General features: G+C 45.0%; 1 protein-coding gene and 1 pseudogene across 2 annotated transcripts in view; both read right to left on the minus strand.

Annotated features, from left to right (window-relative positions):
- The window catches only part of GFOD1 (glucose-fructose oxidoreductase domain containing 1), a 117,162-nt gene that overhangs the window by 15,975 nt on the left and 74,770 nt on the right, over positions 1-26,417 (minus strand). The gene's annotated exons all lie outside the window — the stretch shown is intronic.
- LOC128627884 (60S ribosomal protein L36a-like) lies at positions 24,024-24,541 on the minus strand (annotated as a pseudogene).

The raw sequence follows: 26,417 nt of genomic DNA on the forward strand, positions 1-26,417 counted from the left end.
CACAGAGTCGTGGACAAAACCTCAGGACCTGTCGATTGCAAGTCAACACTTTTGGCATAAACACTATCCTCTGTGCGGATAGTATAAAAGACAGTAAAATTTAAAATAAGCAACTTCTCAAAAAAACCCCCAAAAGGTAGGAAACTTTCCATTCAAAAGGGGCTATGCTCTAGTGAAGGGATCATGGTATATTTACCTAGCAGATGTGACTTATAAGAGTCAGGATATTTCACACAGTCTAAATTTTTGGCCTCTCTTAAAAAGGGGGGAGATTCAGAAACTTTGGGTTTCTTCCCCCAGAACTTCTGCATGACAATTACCAGTTACAGTTGAATAGTGGCTTTCATAGTTGGGTGGCACATGCATCTCCAATATACCACAGGCCCCACCAGTCCCTAGCGTCGGGCTATATCAGATTTCCATGGCTACCATACAACTACAACAGACTAGCAGCTTCACACAACACCCACTTACTATCCTTGAGTTCTCTAGATCAGAAGTGCAGGTAAGCTCAGCTGGGTCTCTGCTGAGGGTTTCAGAAAGCCACTCTGCGGAAAGAATGTGCTTCGAAGTTCACAAGGTTGGTGGCTCAATCCAGTTCCTTGGGGCTGTAGGCCTGAGGTCCCCTCTGGCTGTCTAGCTCCTGGAGGTGCCTTCACTCCTCTTGGGCCATTCTGTCTTCAGGCCTGTAGCACACGTGGAAGTCAGTCCTCCTCCGGCCTGTAATTTCTCTGACTTCCTCTTTTGTCACCAGCTAGAGAGGTGGTGGCAAAAGGGCTATCTATCTTTAACGGTCTTCTGTGATCAGATTAGGCCCACCCAGATCTTCTTCCTTTCGCCGTATAACTAATCAAAAAAGAGATACCGGAAGGCAAAGTTCATCTTAAAATTGCTCCAGCCCAGTCCACTGGTTTGGGCATGAGCTCAAGGAAGTCCTCCAGGAGGAAAATTCTCAAGTATTCTTCCAATATAAAGTGCCTCAGACATGTGTAGACTTCCCTTTCATCGCTCCCTTTGTTTCTATGTTCTTTGAGTAGTTTTTACTCCATCAAAAAGGAAGAATCGGTAAGGTGTCCTAGACTTCTAAAAACATATTAATAGTCTCCTTGTTACCACGGAGACTGCATTTCCAATTTAGGGTTCCCCGTGGGCAGTGGTAATAGAACAGTGCTAGGCGGGGCCGGAGCCTTGGTCTCCAGGGCCAGAAAGGAGCACAAGGAAAGGCTGAAAATGTTATGCATCCACAAAGTGCCATTGGGCTTCCTGCCGTCTCCATTAAACGTCACAGTGGCACCACTATCCCCATCTGTCCCAAACAGGAAACTGAGGCTGAGGGAGATTATGACAGCTCAGGATCACAGCTATGTGGCAGGTCCCCACTGCAAATCCAGGTCTGTGATCCCAAAGCCCTAGGTTTCCCATTTTCTATCTAGGCAATTGCTACAAGTGGAAGGGTGGGGGCAGGATGAAATGACTGAGCCTTGGCACCATCTGGCATGTAATTTTAAAAAGCCCCTAACCGTTTGGGCCTTTCTGAACCCCAACCCTAAGTTGAAAGGTAATTTGGAAAGGCAAAGGAGGGGAGACAAGGCTAGTGATTGCTTGTAAGGGGGAAGAGCTGGAGAGAAAGAAAGGCAGGAGGAAGCTTCAAAGTGGGAGAACCCGAGTGACTGTTTTCATTAAAAGGCAGGCGTCTAGTCACTCACATCTATGGCAGTGAACTGGGCAGAGCAACTGAAGAATCTTATCAGGAAGGAGGGTGGCTGGGGAAGCAGGCCATTGTGGGGCTGGATTTCCACAGATGAATAAAGAAAGCCCTGGGGGGAGGGCTCCAGCCTTCTGCACACAGGCACCTGCATCTTGGCAAAAGGGAACTAGGCAGCAACGGGCTCACCACACACTTCACCTCTAGGAAGCAGTGTGCCAGCAGCAAAACCCCCAGGAAGCCCACCACCCCACCCCACCGGGGCCCAGGAAAGGAACGCCCCCGGTGCTCCGTGCTTCCTCATAAAGAAAAATGAAACTCCCCCGTCAGTCAGACACAGAAGGAAAAAATCAGCTGTGAGATGATCTTCAACTCCAAAGCACAGGGTTGTTGCAGATTCGGCCAGACAACAGCGATAAACCAGAACCAGAAGGCAAACCAGATCCGGGGTTCCTGCATTATCAGGGTGATTAGTAACACTTCACTTCCCAAAGCACTTGCACCATCATTTCTGCAATTTAGGCCAAGTCTGTGATAAGGTGTGGGGAGGGGTGGGAAGGTGGTGATGAGGAGCTACACAGTAGTAACCTAGAATTAGGTGTGTGTGTGTTTGGGGGCGTGTGAAGGAGATTTGTAATTTTCAGGGGCCACACGGCACCTGAATCTCCTGGTGCTATCTGGGAAACTCCCCGCCCTGCGAGTTTCAGTGAGAGGGAGAGCTGCTTCCCACTGTGGAAGCCAGACCGGGAGCTTGCTTTCCCAGCAGCCTTTGCGGTGAAGGCGTAGGCACACACCTGGGTTTGGCCTGACTCCAAGACCCCCTGGGCCTGGTACGCCAGGAAGGAGGGAGGGGGAGAACCCAGGCTGGCACAGGGGGAAACAGCAACAGCCCTGGGCTTCCCGGGGCTGTGGTGGGGTGATGCCAACAACGGCCCCTGGAGTCCAGTGTCCACACCGTCACCTGCAACAGCGTCCGTCCATGTCAGCTAGGTGTCCTGGTGAGGCCTGGACTGTGATTCCAGCTGCCAAACCTTTCTTTGTTCCCCTTGTTTTCCAAGTCCACTTCCCCAGCCTGCCTAATATTTCTGTGATGAACTCATGTCCTTTCAAAAAATTCCATTCTGCTAAAATCAGCCAGGTAGTTGCTGTTGGCCATTAGAACGCTTCCCTAGGACCAGAGGTTTACAGGCTTCTGGACCCCTTTCTGAAAAGACCGATTTGAGCACTGATATACCACTGAGTGCCTATTAATAAGGCAACCCAAGGTCCAGCAGGATTTATTGAAAGGGAAGTGGAATGGAGGGTGGGGGACATGGACTGAAGTCCTGATGCCAGCATTTGGAACTGTGTGGCCTAAGCCATCTGGCGTGGAGGAAGCTTAGATCACTTATATATAAAATTGGAATAACACCTTCAAAGACTACTGTGAGGATGGAATGACATATGGCTACTGTCCTGACACATGAAACATGCTCAAGAGTGTCTACAGAAGTCAGTAACGATCAGAAAAAGTCCAAATTAAACCTGCTCACATCAGCTTGCAGAGCTACAGAATTCAAAGCAAGTGTGGGGGCCAGGGAGGTAACTGCAGGGCAGCATGGCGAATGGGTAAGGTGTCAAGACTTGAACTCAAAATGGGATCTAAGTCTGGCTTTGCCACTGACTCAATGTGCAAAATCTGTCTATGAAACGGGGCTGATCTCTGGCCCTGCCAGCTGTACAAGACTGTGAGAGCACAAAATGAGTAGTATATAGAAAGTTTGCTGAAAGTTCCTGCAAGATGCAGCAGCAAAACAAACAAACCTAAAGCCACCAAACCTACTGCAGTGCTCTCTCCTGACTGAAAACAAATGCAGAGCCTAGGGGTACTGGGCGTGGTGCTCATTTACTGGACACCACACACACCCAGGCAGAGACCTCTGCTGGCATTATTGGCTGTATAGAATGGCAACGGGGAGGCCAGCCTGGGCAAATGGGAGGCAAAGGCGGGCTGAGACACTTAGCTGAGCACCTCATCAGCTGCGTCTTGTCAACAACTGAATCTCAGTTAGTGAAGGAGGCTGAAACTGAGAACCTCTTTTCTGAGAACCAAACCTCACCCTTGCTTGCTGCTGCTATTTTAACACATCTGTGCCATCAATACAGCAAGGATCTTGTCGACAGAGCTCAGAACCTCAGGAATGGCAAGGCAGGCGTGGGGACGAGGGAAAGGGAGCTGTGTGTGCACAAAGGGGGGCTTACAAGGCATCTTAGCTGAACGCAGAGATCGGGTTTCCCTGGGCAGCTCAGAACTAGCAGTTTCTTTCCTCCTCCAGCCTTTTCTCTCTATGGGATAGGGCTCAGGTTTTCATTTTGGGACCAAATGACAAACAGCCGGTCCTGCATATGGAAGACTTACGCAAGCCCAGCCATCCAGGCTGAAAGATTGAAGAAATGCTCAGAGAGTTCAGTCACACTGCCCCAGGCAACCGCCCCAGGCAACCACCCCAGGCTGCTGGCTAGGAGGAGTCCTAAGTCTTGGAGTTTCTTGGGTGCAAGCAACAATTTGCAAACAATGCAAACTCTTTGTAAAGGAAGAAACATAGTGGGCAGGAACTCCCAGAAACTGGACACAGAGTCTGCAGCTGCCCCAGAGAGGCCAGCTGAGAGCCCATGGGCTGCTTGGTGACATCAGGTGGCAGCAGCCCAATTTTACAGTGACAAAATGGGCTACGGGTCAAGTCCCAATACTTTTTCTTCCCCATTATACTGTGAGGCCCTGGAGGAGGCCAGGATACTGGCGCCCAGGGGATGCAGGCTCTGCAGACACCAGCTCCTGGGGAGAGAGCCCCTGCAGGGCTGTCATGGCTCCCTGTCCGTCCTGACTGGGCTCCTGCAGGGGAGGGACTCGGGGACTCAGACTTGCAGCAGAGGGCTCCGTGTAGGCACGGCGCAGGAACAAGTCCAGCCTGGGGCTCCGGAACACCTGGCCACTCAGCAGACCTGCACGAGACTCTGGTAGAGCCTGTGGGGAAAGGTCCAGATGTCTCCAACACAGTGGATGCCCTAAAGGTGTGCCAGATACAGACTAAACAAGGATGAGACCCAGGCGTGGTTTGCTCTCTTTCATAGCAGGGCGGGGGTGCTGGGCACCTGGGCTAGTAGGACTGGTCTCCGCACTCAGGGAGCAGTTCTGAAGCCTTTCAGACCCTCTGACCAGAGAGGCCGGCCTCCACCAATGGGCCTTACTGTAGCTTGTCCCCTTCCCTCTTGGCAGGGTGCTGTCCTCCACCTCAGCCCACACCCACCCTCCTCAAATTAACACCTCTTCCTGAGAAAAGCTTGTCATGCTCCGTCACACTGAAGTGCCAATACCCACCTAGGAGTAAGAGTAACAGAAGTAACGCTCCCTGATTGAAGCGCCTGGCAGAGTGCAGTTGCACTTTCAAACCCTCCCGATACCCTGGGAAGTCACTGTCATTCTCAAACCCTCAAGAGTCCATGCCCAGTTCACCCCACAGATAAGTAAGTAGTAGAACTGGGATTCAAATTCACATATTCTGGCTCGATGTATATGTAGCTCATCTTGAACAATATATTGCAATTCTAAATAAAATTCCACAGGCAGTAAAAAGGAATCAAGTTGCAGTCACAGACTTTCACGTAACCTTTGATTTGACCCACAAACATTCATCAAGCAACTACTTGAGAAGAAATGTTCCTGTGCTTTAGAAGCTTGGTCCCCAGCCTGGATACCTGGGCACCCAGGTGTCTGGGGGTCCCCACAGCAAACTCCCAGAGGCAGGGCAGCGTATTTCACATTTTTGTGGAAACGCAGTTGTACTCAGCAACTACCGGGCACTGCAGGAACTATCAGAGGCAGGAAGTTCAGTTTCAGGACTGGATTGCACTGCCTTCCTTTCAATAACATCCTATCTCTGCGAAGCTCACTTTGGGAGGTTGCTTGTGATAAACAAAACAAACAAAAGTGCCAGACAAAACCCATGGTAGGCGAGGAAACGAGGTTGGCTGTGTTCTATCTGATTCCAAGGCCTGAGAAGCTCTTGGTACCCAACAGGCACACATGTACCATATAACTCATTATAATTGATTATGAAAGAAAGAAATACACATGCTTCTATTCTTTCAACTTATGTGTTATTTTTTCAAGTATCTGTTCTGTTGTTAGGATCTAAATATGTATTACTCAACTAAATAGAATTGCTAGGTCTTTCTTTAGGCCTAGGAACACCGGGAAAAAATTACTGAGACTAAGGGCACCACAAATAGAGAATGTTTGGGAACTTCTGTTCTAGAACATTCTGTGCACTCCCTTCCCTCATCCATGATTACAAGTTCTTTAAAGGCAAGAGTCACCTTATACTGACTGGTAAATACTTTGGTTCCCTCTTCATATAGTACTTGATTTGCTGTAGATAATTTTTAATACTTATCCACAGTGTATAACAAAAGACTGGACCTGACCACAAGAAGCCCTGGAAGACCCCTAGAGGCCCCGGGGGCTGTGAGTATCGATCATGGGAGACGACTGACACTTTGGCTCCCAGGTCCCACCAGCTGGGGGTCTGAGGTCAGTGGCACCTTCTCAACCCTGAGCTCGCTGATGCAAAGTAGTACAATTAACTGCCTCTTAGGGGTTTGGAATGTATAAATCACTTTAAACGTCTCTGGACTTAGGAGACTTCCCTGACCATGAAGTTCAGACTCTGTTTCATTCAAGCCCAATCTGTTGTCACGTCACTGATGTCCATCCTTCTTTCCAGTCTCCAAAGGCTGACTGGCACCTCCAGGGCTCTCAGCATGCAGGGGAGGGGCAGGCCAGGGAGCAGCAGCAGAGGTCAGGCTCTGGATCCCGGTGTCTCCAGCTGGAAATCCCCAGGAGGAGTTACAGGCCTGCGTCTATATCTGCTGACCAGGGAGTGTTGGGTGAACGGGTTTCTTAGTAGCAGCTGTACCGCACTACCAAGGGAGAGCAGAGAGGTGTGCGTCCAAGTGTGAGCTTGACATTCTAGTCTCAGGCATATGTAACAGTCCTCTGTGTATTTCAAGACAGGACTAGCAAGAGAGGATCCACCCAGGCACCTGCTCCCAAGCAGCTCTGGTCCTAACAAACTGTAGATGGTATCAGCAATGCCCCGTGACATTGGAAACATGTTCATGGAACCGTCTTTAGACCTGGCAGGTGGTAATGGCGGGAAACTTCTGCGAAGACCAACCATTCTGCAACAAGGGAGGGAGGCGCTCCTGCTCAGGCTGGGAAAGGGAGCGAGGGACATGGGGTCCAGAGAAAACACATATCCTACGTGTTTTCCGCTAGGCCAGGAAAGGAAACACCAGAATCATTTTTTTGTTCTTCCAGTGCAATAAGATTAAGAGGTCATCAAGGTTTTATGAGTAGAACTGGCCAAATTTTTCTATTAACTCATTGAACAACTGATGCCTTTTATATATAGGTTAATTTCTGTTTGGGGAGGGGGAAGAGAGGTAAGAATTGTATCCAGTAGTATATAGGCGAGCGGCACATAAAGCATGGCCCCATGATCCCTCTTCAAGAGCTTAACACCTAAAGAATGGACTTGGTTCAAGCTAAAGCCTCGTAGAGTAGAAAAACAATAAATAACAACATATAACAATAAATAATAATGCACAAGAATAAAGTCACTAACTGTTCTCTCCCCAGTCATCTCTCTGCTCCACAGAAAAGGACTCAGGTCCTTTCGATTCCTTTTCATACCCATTTCCTCTCCAGCCCCAGTTTAAAGATTATTATCTTTATCTTATCATTTACCCCAGGCCAGTGAATTTGGGCAATTACCCTTCCTTTCTCCAACCACAGCTTTGCTCTTCATGGTCCTCTGTTCTCCTTTTATTACCAGATCCTAAACCATCATTACATTTAAAGTCGGGGAAGTTTCCAGTTCCCTTAAAGCCCTTTCTTAAACACAGGCAAAGAAACCTACACCCGACTCTGCAGGGCGCACGCCCAGAGCCACTGCCTGGGAAGCTGGCTCCAGGAGGTGCCCCTGGCCTGACAGCAGAGGAAGCTTGTCCTCCTTGGGGCACACAGAAATGTCATTCACCTGGCAGAACCTGCTCTCAGCAGCCACCACCCACTGTTCCACCAGTGAGCTTCAGCCCCCCACAGAGCATGTCCCCCCACGAGTCCCCATTCTGCTGCTCTCCCTGGCGCTTTCCCACAGGCAGTGGTCACCTCCACACACCCCTCTACTACTAGAGGCTGAGAATCAGTATACGTGGGCATGAGGAAGGTGACAGCGATCACCTCCCTCCCCTTCCCACATCCCAGTTCCAGCTCTGCCGTTACCCACTGTCTCACCTGCAAAGTGAAGGGACTAGGCTAAAGCAGCACATCCCAACCTGCTTCTGAGGGACATCAGTTCTACGGAGTGTTCCCTGCTGCGCAGACAGACGCAAAGCAAGGATGCTGGCCAGGGTCAAGACATTTGGAAAGTGCTTGTTAAAAACATTAAGAAGTTTCAGTTCTGTGCTCCATCCCCATTCCCAGCCTATTTCTCACAGAGATCTTATTTCTTACAGTTCCAGGAGAGATTAGACGTGCCAATGACCACCCTCATCTTGTATGAGGCTGTGTGTTTCTGTTTTGATGATCTTTAAAGCAATTTTCAGCACCCAAACAATAAACTGGGTTGTCAAGCATGGTACTTCCTTGAGCTATCAACATTTACACAAATCTCCAAGGAACCTACAAGATGGAACAGTCGCCGAATTATCTGACCATTCCCTTTTAGATTAAACCAGGTGGAAGAGAACAGGGAAAGCCTGTTTCAGACCAGATGTTTTATAGGGTACCTCCGATATAACATCCCATAATGTATGTTCTTCATACGGTGCCTTGTGGTAAGGAGCAGGGAGGGGATGAGGGGCTCAGAGAGGCTCTTTTGCTAAGTCAGGGCTATCTATGGTGCCATCAGCCACCCCTCCACGTGGCCTCAAAAAAGGAGAGCACTTCAGCAGTTCTAGAAGCTACAGTTCATGGAAGGTGGGGATGTGAAAGCACTTAAGGACATGTTAAAGAGCACATGTTACCTACTCTCCATTGCACACATACCTTCGAGGTGGTCAGTACAAAGGAAAGAGGTATGGTAAACTGCTCAGAAAAAAATCCCAGCATGTAAACAACTAGACATGTAAACAACTCATTGTGAAATTCAAATAAAGGTGCTTTCACTAACTGCCAATATACAATCAATAGTCTAAAGGCCCATACTGTGTCATAGTGTGTCTTTAAAAAATAACTAACACCCCTTTCCAGCCTTACTATTAATCTTTTCCAAACATCAATACACACACACACCCCTTCTGTTCAGAAACTTATGGCACTTGAGACTTCCATGCCTTCTCCATGGTTTACCTCTCTAAAAGGATTCTCTACTTTCCCTCTGCTAAGTCCTCAAGTTCAAACAGGTTCAGCCTCACTGGGCACCTTCCCAACCTCATATGTTTGCTCCTTTCCTCCCTAGTCCTGTTTGGTTCAACACTCTTTCCAGGGTCCAAGTCAAGTCCCACCTCCTCTGAGACATCTTTCCTGAGGACTCCAAGCCTCAGGGATCTCTCCTTTTCTAACGCTTGCTGCCTGGGTCAGTTATAACTTTCTGAGACTTTATTCTATAGCATCTGGAAATCTCAGTCATATTTTCATGTGCAATATTGACTCCCAGCCAACTGTGAGATCTATAACTGTGATCGAGTTCCCCCACCGTGCCTGGCATAGTAAGAACATAGTAAGTGCTAGCTATCATTAACCAGATGGTGAAACACTTTAGAACAAGTAGGAGCCATATCTATTTCTTGGCACATCCGACAGCCTAGCACAATGGATGATCATCTTCAATAAATCCTTGTTGCTAGACTTCTGGCCAAGATGGAGGCATAGGTAGACACACTGTGCCTCCTTGCACAACCAAAATTAAGGACAACAAAAATTTAGAAACAAAAAAACAACCAGAACTGACAGAAAATTGAACTGTATGGAAGTCTGACAACCATTCATCCAGACTGATAAGGGGTGGAGTTGGTGGCTGGTGGAGATGGGTCGAGGCAGAAAAAAGTGGTGGTTGGTGGGCCCAGGCACACAGACAGTGGTTGGCAGACCCCAAGATCGGGGAGGCAACAAGCAGACCCAGTGAGGCGCACAAGGCAGCTAGCTAACTGCAGTCACACATTCATGTGCAGATAAACCAGTCAAAAAGGGGGAGTGAGACAGACCGCACAATCCAGGGCTCCAGCGCAGGGAAATAAAGCTTAAAAGCACCAATTGAAAACACTTGTGGGGGTTGAGGTGCCGGGAGAGACTCCCAGCCTTACAGGAGAGTTCACTGGAGAGACCCACAGGATCCTAGAATGTACACAAGCCCACCCACATGGGAATAGCACCAGAAGGGCCCAATTTGCTTGTGGGAAGTGGCAGAAGGGACTGAAATCCAAGAGAGAGCAAAACAAGAACCACAGTTCCCTTTCTGACCCTGCCCCCATATACAGGGTCACAACCCAGCAACTGGGTTGCCCCACCCTGGAGAACACCTAAGGCTCTGCCCCTCACTACATAACAGGCGTGACCAGACTCCCCTGCCCCCCGCAAAAAAATGGTTCAAATGGAAGAACAAATCAAAGACCCAGAGCCAATACTTTTAAGCAATCAAGACATAGACAACCTATCAGATGCACAGTTCAAAACACTGGTGATCAGGATGCTCACAGAACTGGTTGATTTTGGTCGCAAATTAGAGGACAAAATGAAGGCTACACCAAGTGAAGGAAAATTCACAGGAAATAAATCCTTGTTGCTAAAAATTTATACAACAAGGGAAAGAGAAAAACAGGAGAGGGAAAGTTGAAAGGATAGTTAAAAATGGTTTTCAAGGATACACAGAGTTAATTTTACAAAAGACATAAACATTGAATTTTCTGTTTCCTTGAAGGCACAATATTAGAAATGGACTCAAATTTCAGTAATCTTAGCTGGAAGTTTCTGATGCTGCCAACCAAGTTAAGTAGAGAATATTGACACAGGCAGGGGACCAGACCAAGGACAGAGTCTGATCTCAAAGCTCTACCACCTATTTCGATAAGTAACTTTACCTCTCTGAGCCCCGGTTTCTTTATCTGTCAAATGAGGTCATAACAGTATTAACTTCAGTGGAGGGTTGTGAGAACCACCTTACAACTGGGTCTGGAACATATAAGCACTCAATATCTACTGGTGGCCATGATGCTATTGTACCAGTGCATGTTGTGGAGTTTGTTTCTTTAAAGTGGTTAATAAACAGATACTTTTAGTAGATAGCTGGTGAATACTTCTGCCCATTGATCTGGGGGAATGACTTGCGGTCCTAAAATTTGTTAGACCAGGGACCACTCTGGTGAGGCAAAATAGCTCTGCTCAACATGGATGCTGCCACATCTCCTTGCTTCATTAAGAATTGCTTCTCGATGCCCGAGGCCAGCCAGCCAGGCCACATTGGGATCAATGCTTGCACACTTGACTCCCAGCTGAAGCCCAAGGGTCCCTGGGGCACACTGGTCAGGAAACTCTGATATGTGGGGAACAACAGGAAAACCAACCCTGGCTCATGTAGCTCAGTGTATTGAGTGCCAGCCTGTGAATCGAAGTGTCACTGGTCCGATTCCCAGTAAGGCACATGCCTGGATTGAGGGCCAGGCCCCCATTAGGGGGTGTGCAAGAGGCAACCACACATTGATGTTTCTCTCCCTCTCTCCCTCCTTCTCCTCTCTCTAAAAATAAATAAAATCTTTAAAAAGAATTGCTTCTTGACTTCTGGTTAAGATAGAGGTGTAGATAAACATGGCTCACCTCCTTGTACAACCACATCAAAATTACAACCATCACTCAGAACCAGCAGAAATCAAGCTGGATGAAGTCTGACAACTACAGAATTTAAGAAACCAAATCCATCCAGACTGGTAGGAGGGACAGAGAACCTGAGATGCAGAACAAGCTGGTCCCACACCCACATATGATGGATAAAAATTCAGGAGGGATATCTTGGGAGCAAAGAGTCCAGGCCCAACACCAGAAGCCCCAACTCAGGGTTCCAGTGCCAGGAAGATAAGTGCCTATAACTTCTTTCTGGCTACAAAAACCAGCAAGGTATTGAGTCATTGGAAGAAACTGCTGAATTCCCAAGCAGTTTCTCTTAAAAGATATGCACACAGAATTACTCAGACTCCCTGTCTCTGAGTTCCAGCACTGACGCAGCAGCTTAAAAGGTACCAGTGCCATACAGGGAGGAACTGAAGTGTCTGGCATCAGGGCAAGAGCTGGAGCACAGCTTTCTCCCAGACAACAGCAAGCAGAGGCCATTGTTCCTTTTTTTAATCTTCCTCCCACACTGCCACAGAGCCAGCAGATGGGTGCCATATCTAAGACTTCATCAACCTGGCTAACAAGGTTTGTCCCGCTCTTGTGATTCCCTGAGGCTCCACACCACCCAAATTATAGGCCCACCCAAGCTATTTAGAGTGGCCTTTCCATATGAATGACATGTCTGGGCACAGGCTCCATATCTTCATAAATCCTCTCAAATAAGCAACAGCCAGCCTGAGTGAGCCCCCAGCCCCATACCCCTTGCTAAGTGGCCCCAGGCCCAGCATTAGCAGCTGCCAGCCTAGGTTCACAGCTTGGCTTCACCTGGGAATCCCCAAACCCAGCAGAAGTAGCAGCCAGTATGAGCTACAAAGATTGCTTTCTGACTCATGCTGGGTGGCCCCAGACAAAACACAGGCAGTGGCTGACTTTGGCCTGCACCACTTATGAAATCCCAGAGTCTGCACACCCAGTAGACAACTACAAACCACTGCAGAGCATCACCACCCTGTCCCTGGACATCTGATCCTCCACAGAGGGTAGAAGTTGGTGGTCAGTGGTCACAGCTAGTCCTTACAGCTGACTGGCCTTGGTATATCCCTCCCATTGATCTGCCAACAGCAATCAAGGCTCAACTACATAAGAGGAGAGTGTACTCAGTCCACACTAAAGGTGCACCTTGAGTACCCAGCTTGGGTGAAAGGGGAGGCTGTGCCACTGGTCCTTACATGACACCTATTGCATTAGGGTACACAACCAAGACATGGAGTCACAGCAGCTCTACCTAATACCTAGAAACAAACACAGGGAGGCCGCCAAAATGAGGAGACAAAAAACATGGCCCACATGAAAGAACAGATCAAAACTCCAGCAAAAGAACTAAACAAAATTAAGATAAGCAATCTATCAGTTGCAGAGTTCAAAACACTGGTTATAAGGATGCTCAAGGAACTTAGTGAGGACCACAACAGCATAAAAAAGATTCAGTCAGAAATAAAGTACACACTAATTAAAATAAAGAACAATTTACAGGGAATCAACAGTAGTGGATGAAGCCAAGAGTCATATCAATGATGTGGAAAATAAGAAAGCAAAAAACAACCAATCAGAACAACAAGAGAAAAAAGAATCCTAAAAAATCAGGATAGTGTTAAGCAGCCTCTGGGACAACTTCAAGTGTTTCAAAATTCATGTCATGGGGTGCCAGATGGAGAAGAGAAAGAAAGAAATTGGAAATTTGTTTGAAAAAATAATGAAAGGAAACTTCCCTAATTTGGTGAAGGAAATAGACATTAAATCCAGGAAGCACAGAGTCCCAAACAAGATCGTTGTAATGAGGCCCACACCAAGACACATCATAATTAAAATGCCAAAAGTTAAAGATAAAGAGAGAATCTTAAAAGCAGCAAGAGAAAAGCAGTAGTTAACAACAGGGGGGGATTCCCATAAGACTGTCAGCTGATTTTTCAAATGAAACTTTGCAGGCTAGAAGAGATTAGCAAGAAATATTTAAAGTGATGAAAAGCAGGACCTACAGCCAAGATTGCTCTACCCAGCAAAGCTATCATTTAGAATCGAAGGGCAGATAAAGAGCTTCCCAGACAAGAAAAAAACTAAAGAAGTTCATTATCACCAAACTATTAAAGGGCCCCACTTAAGAAATGAAATGTTAAAGGGACCCACTTAAGAAAAAGCAGCAGCTCAAAACTATGAACAATAAAATGGCAAAAAATACAGATCTATCAAAAACTGAATCCAAAAAACAAACCCAGCAAACAAGAAGAACAGAGACAGAATCATGGATACAGAGAGCATTTTGATGGTTGTCAGATGGGAGGGTGTTTTGGGAGAATGGGTGAAGAGGTGAGGGGATTAAGAAGTACAAATAAGTAGTTACAGATTAGCCATGGGGATGTAAAGTACAGTATAGGACATGGAGTAGCCAAAGAACTTATACACATGACCCATGGACATGAACAATAGTGGGGGGAATGCCTGAGGGAGTGGGGGGCACTTTTGAAGGGGGGGCAAAAGGGGAAAAAATTGGACAACTGTAATAGCATAATTGATAAAATATAATCTTAAAAACTCAAAAAAAATAATTGCTTCTTCTGATTGGTATGGTTTGCTCCTGAGTCCTCTCAGATAACTGACTCTTGTCCACTCATACCGGGGGAAAGGGGTGAGCAGATGAAGTGGGTGATAAGAACAAAGAAGTCAGGCAGCTTTCCAGGGAAGAAGTGAGAAGGGACAAAGGCTTTTTGTGGAAGCGTTCCCAGGCTCACTCTCCTTGTGGAAATGCACCCGTGGGCCCGTCCAGGGGCGTGCTGCAGCAGCGCAGCTCTAGGGCTGTCCATCCGAGGTGACGCAAGGGGTCCCATAAAGAGTAGTGTCCCTTCTCTCTTGTTTATCTGGAGTATGGTGACACCAAATCTCTGTGAACCCAAGAAAGAATACAGGATCTGTCCATAAAGTATCCAGCCATGTGCTATGAAAAATAGAGATGTTTATTAAAGAAGGTAAAAGAAACATTGTACACAGAACAATGACACCTCAATCCCCTTCAAAGTGGGCACCTTGGGACCTCACACTGTTCTCCCAATTGCCATCAGCTGTCTGTTGTATTTTTCTGAATCTCACTGATAGCTTGAAATCTCTTCCCTTTCAAAAGAGATTTTAGTTTTGGGAAAAGCCAGAAGTCGCAGCGTGCCAAATCTGGGCTGTAGGGGGGCTGAGTCACCTGGGTGATTTGATGTTTTTCCAAAAAACTCTGCATGAGATGTGATGCATGAGTGTGCACACTGTTGTGATGAAGCTGCCAATCACCAGTTGTCCATAGCTACAGCCTTCTGAATCACCCCAGTAGTTTCCATGGAGGAATGTTCAAGCTTAATGCAACATTAAGTGGGGGTTTGTAGTTCTATTTGCTCATTTTGAATGTGACAACCACACAGTACACACGCTCAATGGCATCTACCACCCCCAGGGAATTTGTCCTTGTTCACACATGCACATTCTAGTCCACTTGCCTTGGCTGCCAGGCTACATCAATGTCACACAAACTATTCCTGTCATATTAATAATGGTTGGATTTTTTCTGGACAGATCTCATATACCGATATGCCGAGCCTCTTGCACTGTGTTCCCACTGGCTGAGCCAACCCTTATAAAGGAGTTCCTAGAATCACATTTCAACCAATGAGCTGAGACCTGTCTTGTCCCAGTGGAGCTCTGCAGCTATATCCTCACTTGCATTATTACCAGTCACAGTGGCTCCATAATGACCAATCATAATGTGATTCCAACCAATCAGGACTGTGTGCCGTTTGGACCAATCAAACAGTGTAAGTCTGGACTCATTTCCATAAAAATAGACTAATCAGGAACCTAAACAGGCACTTTGTCTATGCAAGCAGGTCTCCCCTTTGTTTCAGAGCTGCACACCTCCAGTTTCCAGGGGAGGGTATGTCTCCCTGGTTCGTAAACTCTTGACCTAAATAACATTTCTCCATTTACTGCACCCCAGGTTAGGAACTCCTACTGGCATAGGGTTGGCAGCAGCAAACATTGTTGACAATTTACCGAAGTCTCTCTCTTTAATAATGCCAACCAGTGCTTGAGCTTCAAAAATTAAAAAAAATGATTGAAAAATCAGTTATGGTGGGAAGTAACTATTTATTCAATTAATCTGAACTCTACAAAATAGTACACTTTTCTACTTTGTCGATTTCTTTTTTCTTGGCCAATTTCTGAAATAATTTACAGGTATTTTGCCAGCTAGCTAACTGATAAACATGTAACCTGTTTTTAAAACATTTGCTTTGTCATTACACATTACCTTTCTTGTGATTTTCTATAAATTTTATATTTTACATAAAAATGAGAATGCGCTTCACAGCTGTTATGGAAAATTAAACAGAAAGGGCAAGATGCAGAGTAACATGTATGTTACAGAAAGAAGAGCATAAATGTTCATGTGCTTAGATTTATGTATAATTTCTCTGGAAGGGAGCACTAGTAACCAATGACATCAGCTGTCTCTGGGAAAGAAAGTGGGGGCTGAAGGCAAAAGACAAGGGCATTGCCACTGTATCTGCTCCTGTACTTCTTGAATAACAAATTGAGTAACCATTACCAATTAAAAAATGAATAGATAAACTACAATTTTTATTCAGGAAGGACAAAATAAACCTCACAATGCCTTTGGGTGGAGATGGGGGCCTCAGTTTCAGCAGGGAGGGGAGGCTAAGCAAGGCAGGGGCACACCCAGGGGCAGGACGGCGGTGGCTCTCTGCCAGGAGACTCCGGGTCCACAACAAGCCTATAAATCACCCAATAAAGCACATACATCATGGTCTTGCCTCGGATAGGGGGCTCTTGTTTTTCCTTTCTTGTAATACAATAGATTGATGAATTGTCCAGAAGTTCAGATATTGCGATCTCATGTGCTGGTTGGCTTAGAAGTTGGACAGATGCCAGAGCTGCCCCTTAGCAGCTGTGCCAACTCAGATAAGAGAGTTAACCTCTCGGGGCTTTAGATTCCTCATCATTAACACATGAGCAGTAACATCCTGAGGAACGAATAGAGATAACTTGTGTAAAGTAACTGGGTGCCTGTACTCACCCATAAGTGTTAGCCCCTTCCACCTGAAATAAGGACCCCAGAAGCCATCACAGGGGGAGGCTTCATGAGCTAGATGGTTTCTGTTTCTGCAAAAAAAAAAAAGTAAACTCCCTTGGCATAAGCACCAAGTCCTCCTGCCTGAGTCAGTTCCCAGCCATGAGCAAAGAAAGCTGGGAACTCTCCTGGGGGAGGTCCTACTCAGGCTTGCATATTTGTGGTCCAGGGGCCTGCAGCTAGTCCAGGTCCAGGTTGGGGGTTGTTCATTCCAGAGAGCTCTAACCTTGGGACTACACATGCCAGCCGCTGAGCCTGAGGTGAGCAAGGGGCAGGTAGAGGGGAGTGCAGGAATGTAGTCCTAGGATGTCACTACTGAATGCCGTTTGTAAGTTTGCAGCAGTGGCTTTTAGAATTTGGGAGCTTGAGGAACAATATTTATGTGTTTAGTTTGTTTTTATAACCATAGAAGTACTCGTGATATCATCCAACACGAAAACTAAGCTAAGGAACAGTGTTACTTACTCAGTTCTACTTCAATTTCCCCAACCTCACTAGAAATTCCCCCCAATAATTATAGGCATCATTTATTGGGCACCTACTGTTTGCCAGCCACATGTTAGATGCTTCAATCTTCTCTGCAAAGTTAGATTACGGCTTCCATTTTACAGATGAGGAAACTGGGGCTCAGAGGTCATATATTTATCCAGCGAGAGGTCACAGAGCAAACAACTAAGTCAGAATTTGAATTCAAGTTCGAGTGCCCACAGACTTTCAAGTGCAGCTCTCAAAGTGAGCACCACACTAAGCAATGAGCATCTGAGAGCTATGGCAGCAGCACTGTCACCCACAGGACAGGTAGGCTTTCCCAGCAGTTGGTGCCAAAGATTCTGTGTCCCCTGGTGTGACAGGCTGAATGTCAACATCCTAATCCCCAGAACTGGTGAAAGTTCCTTTATATGATGGCAAAAGGGACAAAAGGGACTTTGCAGATGCGATTATGTTGAAGATCTAGAGATGGCAAGATCATCCTGGATTATCCAGGTGGACTTGATGTAATCACAGGAACCTTATAAAAAGGAGGCAGGAGCTCAGAGTGGTTGTTAGGAGCTGTGTCATGTAAGTAAGAGGCTGGAGAAAATCCTCACCAGGAAATACAGTCACAGTGGCGTCAAGCAGCTGGAAAAAGTAAGGAAATGGATTCTCCCCTAAAGCTTCTAGAAGGACAGCAAACCTACTAGCACCTGAGTTCTGACTTGTCTGCTCCAGAATTATGTAGAAAATAAATCTGTACTGTTTTAAGCCACTAGTACTATGATAATTTGTTACAACAGCAATGGGAAATTGACATGCCTGGGATGTTTTGTGTCAGAGAGAGGGGAGATTTCCCCAATGGCAGCGGTCACAGGTGTGCAACATTTACCGAAGGATCCACACCTGCAGAGCCGCACTAAGGCCTGTTTGGAGAAAAGTGCTCAGAAAAAGACAAGGACACCACCACTGTCACCTACTGTGCTCACAGCAGTAACTGGGGACTGCGGGACCCTACAGAGGCCGGCCCTTGGCAGAAAAGGGGATGGCAGTCTTCAGGGCCCTCGCCTCTCCATCTTAGGACAGCCAGGCTGCCGTGAGAGACGCAGCTGCACCCCGTTGCATGGCTTTTCACTTCCTCCTTCCTTCCCAGGCCCAATACCACCTCTGGGGCAGCCTTGGCCATATCCCGAAGGGGTGGAACCAGAGTCGTATCATAAAACCCAGAGGTGGACTGCAGGGAAGTCTGAGGGCCCTATTACCTCCTGGCAGGGTGAACACTGCCTCCATCTGCTTCCCTGCCAGAAGCCAGTGCAAAACAGGAGGGCAGGTGGGATCAAGAAACATACTGGCCAGACCCCAGCTCCATCCTAGGCGTTCTGAGAAACATGGTGGTGTCCCGCAGCAGGTGTGCCAGGAGGGACACTTGGCCGACATGGCATTTCCCAGGAGTGTCCTTTGACCTGACCATGCGGGGAGTAAACATTTTTGTATTAAATATATTTTATACTAAAAAAGTAAACAGGCCCATTTAAAACCAAATACAAATATTACATTTATTTTTGGGAGAAATTTCTGACTATAGGCCATGTGATACTCTCTCTGTCTCCCAAAGTACGCATTCCCTTTTCTCTGTTCTTAACAAATATTTCAAAAGAAAGTCTGAGAAGCCTTTGGAGGCGGAAGTGCCAGCACTGGAGCCTTCCCAGCTGGCCTGGACTCCCAGCACAGCGGGCACGCGACTAGCTGTATGTTAGTACCTCTATTGTTGTATATTATGTGATATAATACATAATGTATATGACGTGTAGTGCATATAACATATATGGTAGATTACATGATTTCATATAATGTAAAGATAACAGAATATATAGGGTCTGGCAAAAATAACACCCTTATTATTACACAAATCTTTTATTACAAAATCATAAGCATGTAATACTGTAACATAACAATATCACACTCAAGCACACCATATGACATTCTAGGTGAAATGTTCAAATTAAGCTATAAATTATTCCACCCGTTATTACCCTACCAACCACATTCCAGCAGGCCTTACTTCTGCTGGACCCTGTACACTTTTTACGTACACATTACGTTAGTCACTTCTCTGGGCCTCGGTTCCCTCGTCTGTATGATACAAATGAGAACTCATACTAGTTTTGATGAACAGACTTCCACGCACTCAGAAAGAGAGTCATTCGGGATCCCAGGGCCTGGAGGCAGAACACAGCTCTGTTGAGAAGTGAGCCCCTCTCGGCCCCCTGTTCTGCCTCCCTAAATGTCATATGGGAGTTCTGAGTCATTTTGGGAAGCCCCTCTATTTTTAAAAATTTTACCTTTCAATTACAGTTGACATTTAATATTATTTTATATTAGTTCCAGATGTACAGCATAGTGGTTAAACAATTATATAATTTACAAAGTGATTTCCCTGATAATTCAAGTACCCGCCTGGCAACGTGCATAGTTATTACAGTATTATAGGCTATGTTCCTGAGGCTGTGCTTTACATCCCCATAACTATGATGTAACTGCCAATCTGTACTTCTCAATCACTTCACCTTTTTCACCCAGTCCCCCAACACCCCTTCCATCTGGCGATCATCAGTCTGTTCTCTGCATCTGTGAGTCTGTTTCTGTTTTGTTTATTCTTTAGATCCCACGTGTAAGTGAAATGACATGGTGTTTGTCTTTCTCTGTCTAACTTATTTCACTTAGCATAATATTTTCTAGATACATCCATGTTGTCTCAAATGATTTCTTCTATGGCCAAGCTAGATTCCATTGTATACATATGTACCACAACTTTTTTATACATTCATCTGTTGTTGGGCACTTGGGTTGCTTCCATTTGCTTCCATATTTCAGCTATTGTAAATAATGCTGCAATGAACATAGGGGTGCAAATAACTTTTCAAATTAGTGTTTTGGGTTTCTTCAGGTATATACTCACAAGTGGAATTGCTGGGTCATAGGCACCTTCATTTTTTATTTTTTTCAAGAACTTTTACAAAGTTTTCTACAATGGCTGCAGTGGTCTGCATTCCCAACAGTACGCAAGGGTTCCCTTTTCTCCACATCCTTGCCAACACTTATTTGTTAATTTATCGATGATATCCATTCTGACAGGTGTGAGGTGATATCCAATTGTGGTTTTAATTTGCATTTCTCTGAGGATATCAGTGATATTCAGCATCTTTTCATATGTGTCTATTGGATAGCTGTATGTTCTCTTTGAAGAAGTGTCTATTCGGGTCCTTTGCCCATTTTTAAATTAAACTGTTTATTTTGAGGGGTGTTGACTTGCATGAATTTTGTGCTTCACTTTGTTTACATGGTGTGTCATGATAATTGATTTGCAGAGATTGAACCAATCTTGCTTTCCAGGAGTAGATCCCACTTGATCATGGCGTATGACCTTTTTAATGTATTGCTGAATTCAGTTTGCTAATATTTTGTTGAGGATTTTTGCATATCTGTTCATCAGAAATTTTGGCCTATATTTTTCTTTTCTTTTTGAAATGTCTCTGCATCAGGTTTTGGAGTCCGGATAATGCTGATTTTGTAAAATGAGCTTGGAAGTCTTCCCTCATCTTGAATTTTCTGGAATAGCTTGAGAAAGATAGCTGTTAGTTGTTCTTTGCAAGTCTGGTAAAATTCACCTATGAAGCCATCTGGTCCAGGACTTTTGTTTGTAGGGTGTTTTTTGATTACTGAATCAATTTTTTTGGTCTGTTCAGATTTTCTGTTTCTTCATGATTCAGTCTTGGAATGTATGTTTCTAGAAACTGGAAGCTTCTCCATTGATTAAGATGTCACTCTACTCATGCTCTTTATTTCTTCTAGCATAAAGCACGAGCTAGTTAATAATGATGCTGGGCATCTGAGAGAGAAGAGCTGGACAAGCATTTTGGGAAACAGGTATATTTTTAATAATGTAAAACATATACCTATCCAAAGCCCAGAAATTCCATTCCTAGAAATGTACTAAAGAGAAATGAAAACATATATCTACCAAAACACCTGAACATCAATGTTCATAGCAGTTTTATGCACAAAAGCCAAAACTAGAGACAACCCAATGTCCATTAGCAACTGAATGGATAAAGAAATTATGGTATATCCGTAAAATAGACTACTACTCAGCAATGAAAATAAATGAACCAATCAGATATGTGGCAATACAGAGAGATCTCAAACATCTGCTGAGTGAAAGAAGCCAGATGCAAAGGGGTGCATATTATACTATATGACCATTTACAAGTGAAACTGTAAGATAAATGAAAGTAAGCTATCATGACAAAAGGCACATCAGCGGGTACCTGGACTGGAGCTGGGGTGCAGAGAGTAAAACACGGACCACAAAGTCACTCAGGAAACGCTTTGGAATGATGGAGAATGTCTATATCCTGAGTTTGGGTGGTGTTACATAGGCATATGCACTTACCAAAACTCATTCAACAATACACTTAAAGTGAATGAATTCTACTCTGTGTAAATTATACCTCAGTGATGTAAAGGGAGAGGAAAGAGACCAGCCTCATGCCTTTGATGGCACACTCCCATCGGGGGGGCCAGCACGTTGTTTCTCTCTCTCCTAAAATCCTCCACAGTTCACACTCCCACTGAGAAGCTGAGTTTTATTCTGAAGGGGTTATATCTAGGAAACCATGGGAATACTGACTTTTACTGCAGGGAGAGCAAAGACTTGATGGAAAGTGGAACTCTAGAATAAATACAGTTCAAACTATTACACTGAAATGTGCACAGTCCCTGGGCCGATATCCAGCCAGCACACAACAAGTGCAATCACACTGGAGGTGGAAAACAATTACAGCCTGTATTTTCCAGCTGGTAAATAGGTGCTACCCCGAGGTTCTTGGGTATCCTCCCATTAGCTAAGAGCTCTCCCGACTCTATGGTCCAGCACTCAAAGGTTGGCAGCCATGCAGACAAAACCCTGCTCCGGATCTGAGGTGGCTTCTGTGCAGACAGGTTGGCACCTGGCCAACCTGGGGAATATTTTAAATGGCCCTCTCTCACCCTATCTGCAGAAAAACACATCAGGAGTAATACACAGCACGTAGTATTTAAAAGAACACACATTTTTTTTGAACAAAGTTCTGCCAGTGGGAAAAAAAAACACACAAAGGTGGCATGTTTTAGACATGTGCCATGTAAAAACTCTTAAAGACTGTTTTCACTTGTAAGCCCTGCTGTGACCCTAATTGCAGACTTATGCCTCACTTCCTGATTGACAATTTAAATAAAGGGAAGGGGGGCAGAATCTTGGAAGAACAGAGAGAAAAGGCACATCTGGTGATTGGGGAGCAGGGATGAAAAGTTGGGGCATGAGACGCACAGGGCGAGAAACTCTTCTGAGGGGCCGGGGGATCTAGTTCTCCACCCTATTAAGTAAAATGAGATGAGCAAGAGCACTCTTCATCACTCCTTAGAACAAACAGTCATTGACACTCAAGTGTTGGGGCGGGGACAGGGAACAATGGTGTTCTGTCCAATATCTTCAGCAACGATTATCTCTCCTCAACAGGTGCTTGGAGAGCCAACAGCAGCATCACACACTTGTGGAGACCAACGGCTCTACTGCTGGAAGAAACAATTTTATGTCCCGAATTCCTCTGAATGAAATGAGGTGAGAGGGATCTGAGGCTCACTTCATGAGGACTGCCTAACTCTAGATGTTAGCCTTGCACGAGGTTAGAGATGCAGTGTGCCTGAATAATACAAACTTTAATCCTCAACACATGAAAAAGAGAAAAGAGAGGCCATTAGAAAGTGAAGAAGACTTGAGAGATATCATTGCCCACTTATGAGGGAAGGGCTTTTTGGATCCTGATTTGAGAAGGCCAACCATGAGAGGATATTTTACAGACGGTCAAAGACATCTGAACCTGCATTGTGTAGATGAGAACACAGAATTCATGTTCACTGTTTTGTGTCTGATAGTGGCACAGTAGCTAATTGGGAATGGAGGGAGAGAGGTTGAGAGAGAAGGAGAGGAAAGAAAGAAACAGATGGTAGCATAGGTACTTACAGATGGAATGTCCTATAAGTATTTTGGATGGAAAAAATGAACAATTTGAACATTAAATGAGGAAAATAAGTCTATATATAACAGCATCAAAAAGGATAAAATACTTAGGAATAAATTTAAGAAATGTAAAATTTGTACTCAAAAACAAAATACCAAATTGCTGAAAGAAATGAGAGAAGACTAACATAACTGGAAAGACATCCTGTGTCCTTGGATCAGGAGACTTAATATTATTAAGATGCAACACTACACAAATTGATCTACAGATTCGATGAAATTCCTACCGAAGTACTAGATGCCTTTTTTTGTTGTTGTACAATTGAGAAGCTGATCCTACAATTCATATGGAAATGCAAGGCACCAGAACAGCAAAAACAATATTGAAAGATAACCAAGTTGGAAGATTTACACTGCATGATTTCAAACTTACCACTAAGCTACTGTAATCAGGATGGTGTGGTGCTGAGACAAGAGGAGACAAATAGATCAATGACATAGAATAGAGAATTTGGAAATAAGCCCTCGCACTTATGGTTAATTGATTTTCAACATGGGTGCCAAGACCATTCAATGGGGAAAGAATAGTTTTTTTTTTCAATAAGTGATGCTGGGACAACTGGATAGCCACAGGCAAAAGAATGAAGTTGAAACTTTATCTCATGCCATAACTCAAAATGGATCAAAGTCCCAAGTGTAAGAGCTAAAACTATAAAACTTTCAGAAGGAAACATAGGAGTAAAACTTTAAGACCTTTCGTTGGTAGATTATGACAGTAGCATCCAAAATACACGGGCCTGAACCTTAGTTCTACTACTATCTTTTTTTTTTTTGAGTCATCATATCCTCAGAATTTTATTGTCACACAGTAAAACAAAAGATGAAGCTTAGAACTGGATCACTTGGCCCTTTCTCTTCTTATCTCCTCTCAGTTCGAAATGCTCGCATCTCTTAACAGCCAGCATTGTCTTAGACCTGCTGTTGCGCTCAATGCACTCAAGCCTCAGCAGAGTCTTCTTTGCAGCTTTAGCCTTGTAGAAAATCGGTTTAGTCTGCCCACTGTACCCATTCTGCTTCCTGTGATAATGCTGGTGTCCCTGAGCAGACAGAGGACCCTTGCCCTTCTTGTACTGTGTCACTTAGTGGGGTTGATGCCAGCCACACTTCTTACAGAAAGTCTGGCAGGTTTCAGCAATGTTCATCATGTTTGCGAGAGCACCACCAGCACAGAGAGTTCTGCCACTTTTGTGCTATAGCCAAGTGGGTACCTTACTTTCCCTAAGCCTCAGTGGAAATGAAGATATAATCATACTCACAGCTATAAGAGATAATACCATCTCGGCATCTTCCAGAATATGAACTTGGGCAATATGAGTTTATTGTTAGCCATGTTCTTATTTTTTTAAAAAACGTAGGCTACAGAGGCAGCCTATGTGTAAACTTGGGTACAAATTCAAAATAGTGCCATTTCAAGAACTAAAAAAGAAATTCCAATTAACAAAGCTTGGTTTCAATAGTCTGCAAAGAGTAATTTTCATGAAATCTCTAAGTGTAAAACAATTTCTTTTAGAGATTTGAAGGTCCCAAAAGTAGCATACTGGAGTCCTCAGAGCCAAATTCCATTGGAAGACATTGCTTGTGGAGCCCCCAGCATTTGAACAATGTTGAATTTGGGTGCCTTCGTATAAGGCACCTCATCCCAAAGAAACACCCGCCCCACCATCCCTGTTGCCTAACCTCAGGCATCTCATTTGTTTATATCATCGTCTAGTTCCTGAAGGTGATTATGTTTCTAGTCTGTCTCAAATGCTATACAATCTCTTTGTTGGCTACCCAACTTTCTTCTTACAAAGGCTTGGAAAGCCTCTTCTTTTCACTTTTCAAGTTGTAAAAGGTTTTTAAAATCCTTTTAAATATTTTCAATAATTCTAAATATACAACTCTAAAAGACTTTGAGTGATAACACAGACCAGCACTGTCCCAACAAGAGTAAGCCACAAATGCAAGCCACATGTGTAATTTTAAATTTTCTAATACCCACATGAAAAAGTATTTAAAAAGAAACAGGCAGAGCTGATTTTAATCAACATTTTATTTAACCCAGTATATCCAAAATATTATCATCATATAGTTAATATAAAACCTGAGATATTTGAGCCCTGGCTGGTGTAGCTCAGTGGATTGAGCGCGGGCCTGTAAACTAAAGGATTGCAGTTCGATTCCCAGTCAGGGCACATGCCTGGGTTGCAGGCCAGTTCCCAGCAAGGGACGCACGAGAGGCAACCATACATTGATATTTCTCTCCCTCTCTCCTTCCCTTCCCCTCTAAAGATAAATAAATAAAATATTTTTTAGAAACCTGAGATATTATATATTATCCTTTCACGCTAAGTCTTTGAGATTCAGTGTTTATTTTATACTCACAGTACGTGGCAGTGTGGAATGGCTACACTTCCGTGCTTACTAGCCACAGGTGGCTCATGGCTCCTGAACTAGACAGTGCAGACAGACAACCAATGACAAACAATGCAAGGAAAGATTTTAAAGGAAGAGTGAGGTCACACAGGAAAAGAACATCTACATTGAAAAATCCTGAAGTGGCAGATTCTGAAGCTTTGCTGGCTATGGTGGTGACAGGTCACTTTGAAGCTTGAGACTGGGTAGGACTGAGGTCTCATTACACCAGTGCAGATGAGGATGAGTGGATATTCAGGGCTTTTATTTGTTTCTCCTACCCCACATGTATTAGGGGTGGAATAGGACAGGGCTGAAGAAAAGGGAACAAAGCAGAGGAGAGAGAGGTGGGTTGGCGGATTGCCACTCCTGATACTATCTCTGCTGTAAACCCTGGCCCCAACTCATCGGTGTGGCCTGCAGGGTCCTGGGGCAGCAGGAGGCTGGGGAGGATTTTTCATTCCACTCCCAAATTCTGACGCAGCCTTCTCCATCTCCAAAGAACAGGCCTTCTGCCTCTGTTATTCAGTGAATATTCTGTTCCCTTAACTGTGGTATTTTGGTTCTTTTTGGCAGGAGGTGGAATGGGCAGGGGTGGAATAACTCACAAATGTTCTTTGAACAAGTAAAGAACAGACATCTGGCCCTGGGATTTTGCTGGCTCCAGGGACAGCACTGTAAACCC

This window comes from Artibeus jamaicensis, unplaced genomic scaffold (assembly GCF_021234435.1).
Source record: "Artibeus jamaicensis isolate MK-2021 breed Jamaican fruit bat unplaced genomic scaffold, CSHL_Jam_final contig_482, whole genome shotgun sequence".
NCBI lineage: Eukaryota > Metazoa > Chordata > Mammalia > Chiroptera > Phyllostomidae > Artibeus > Artibeus jamaicensis.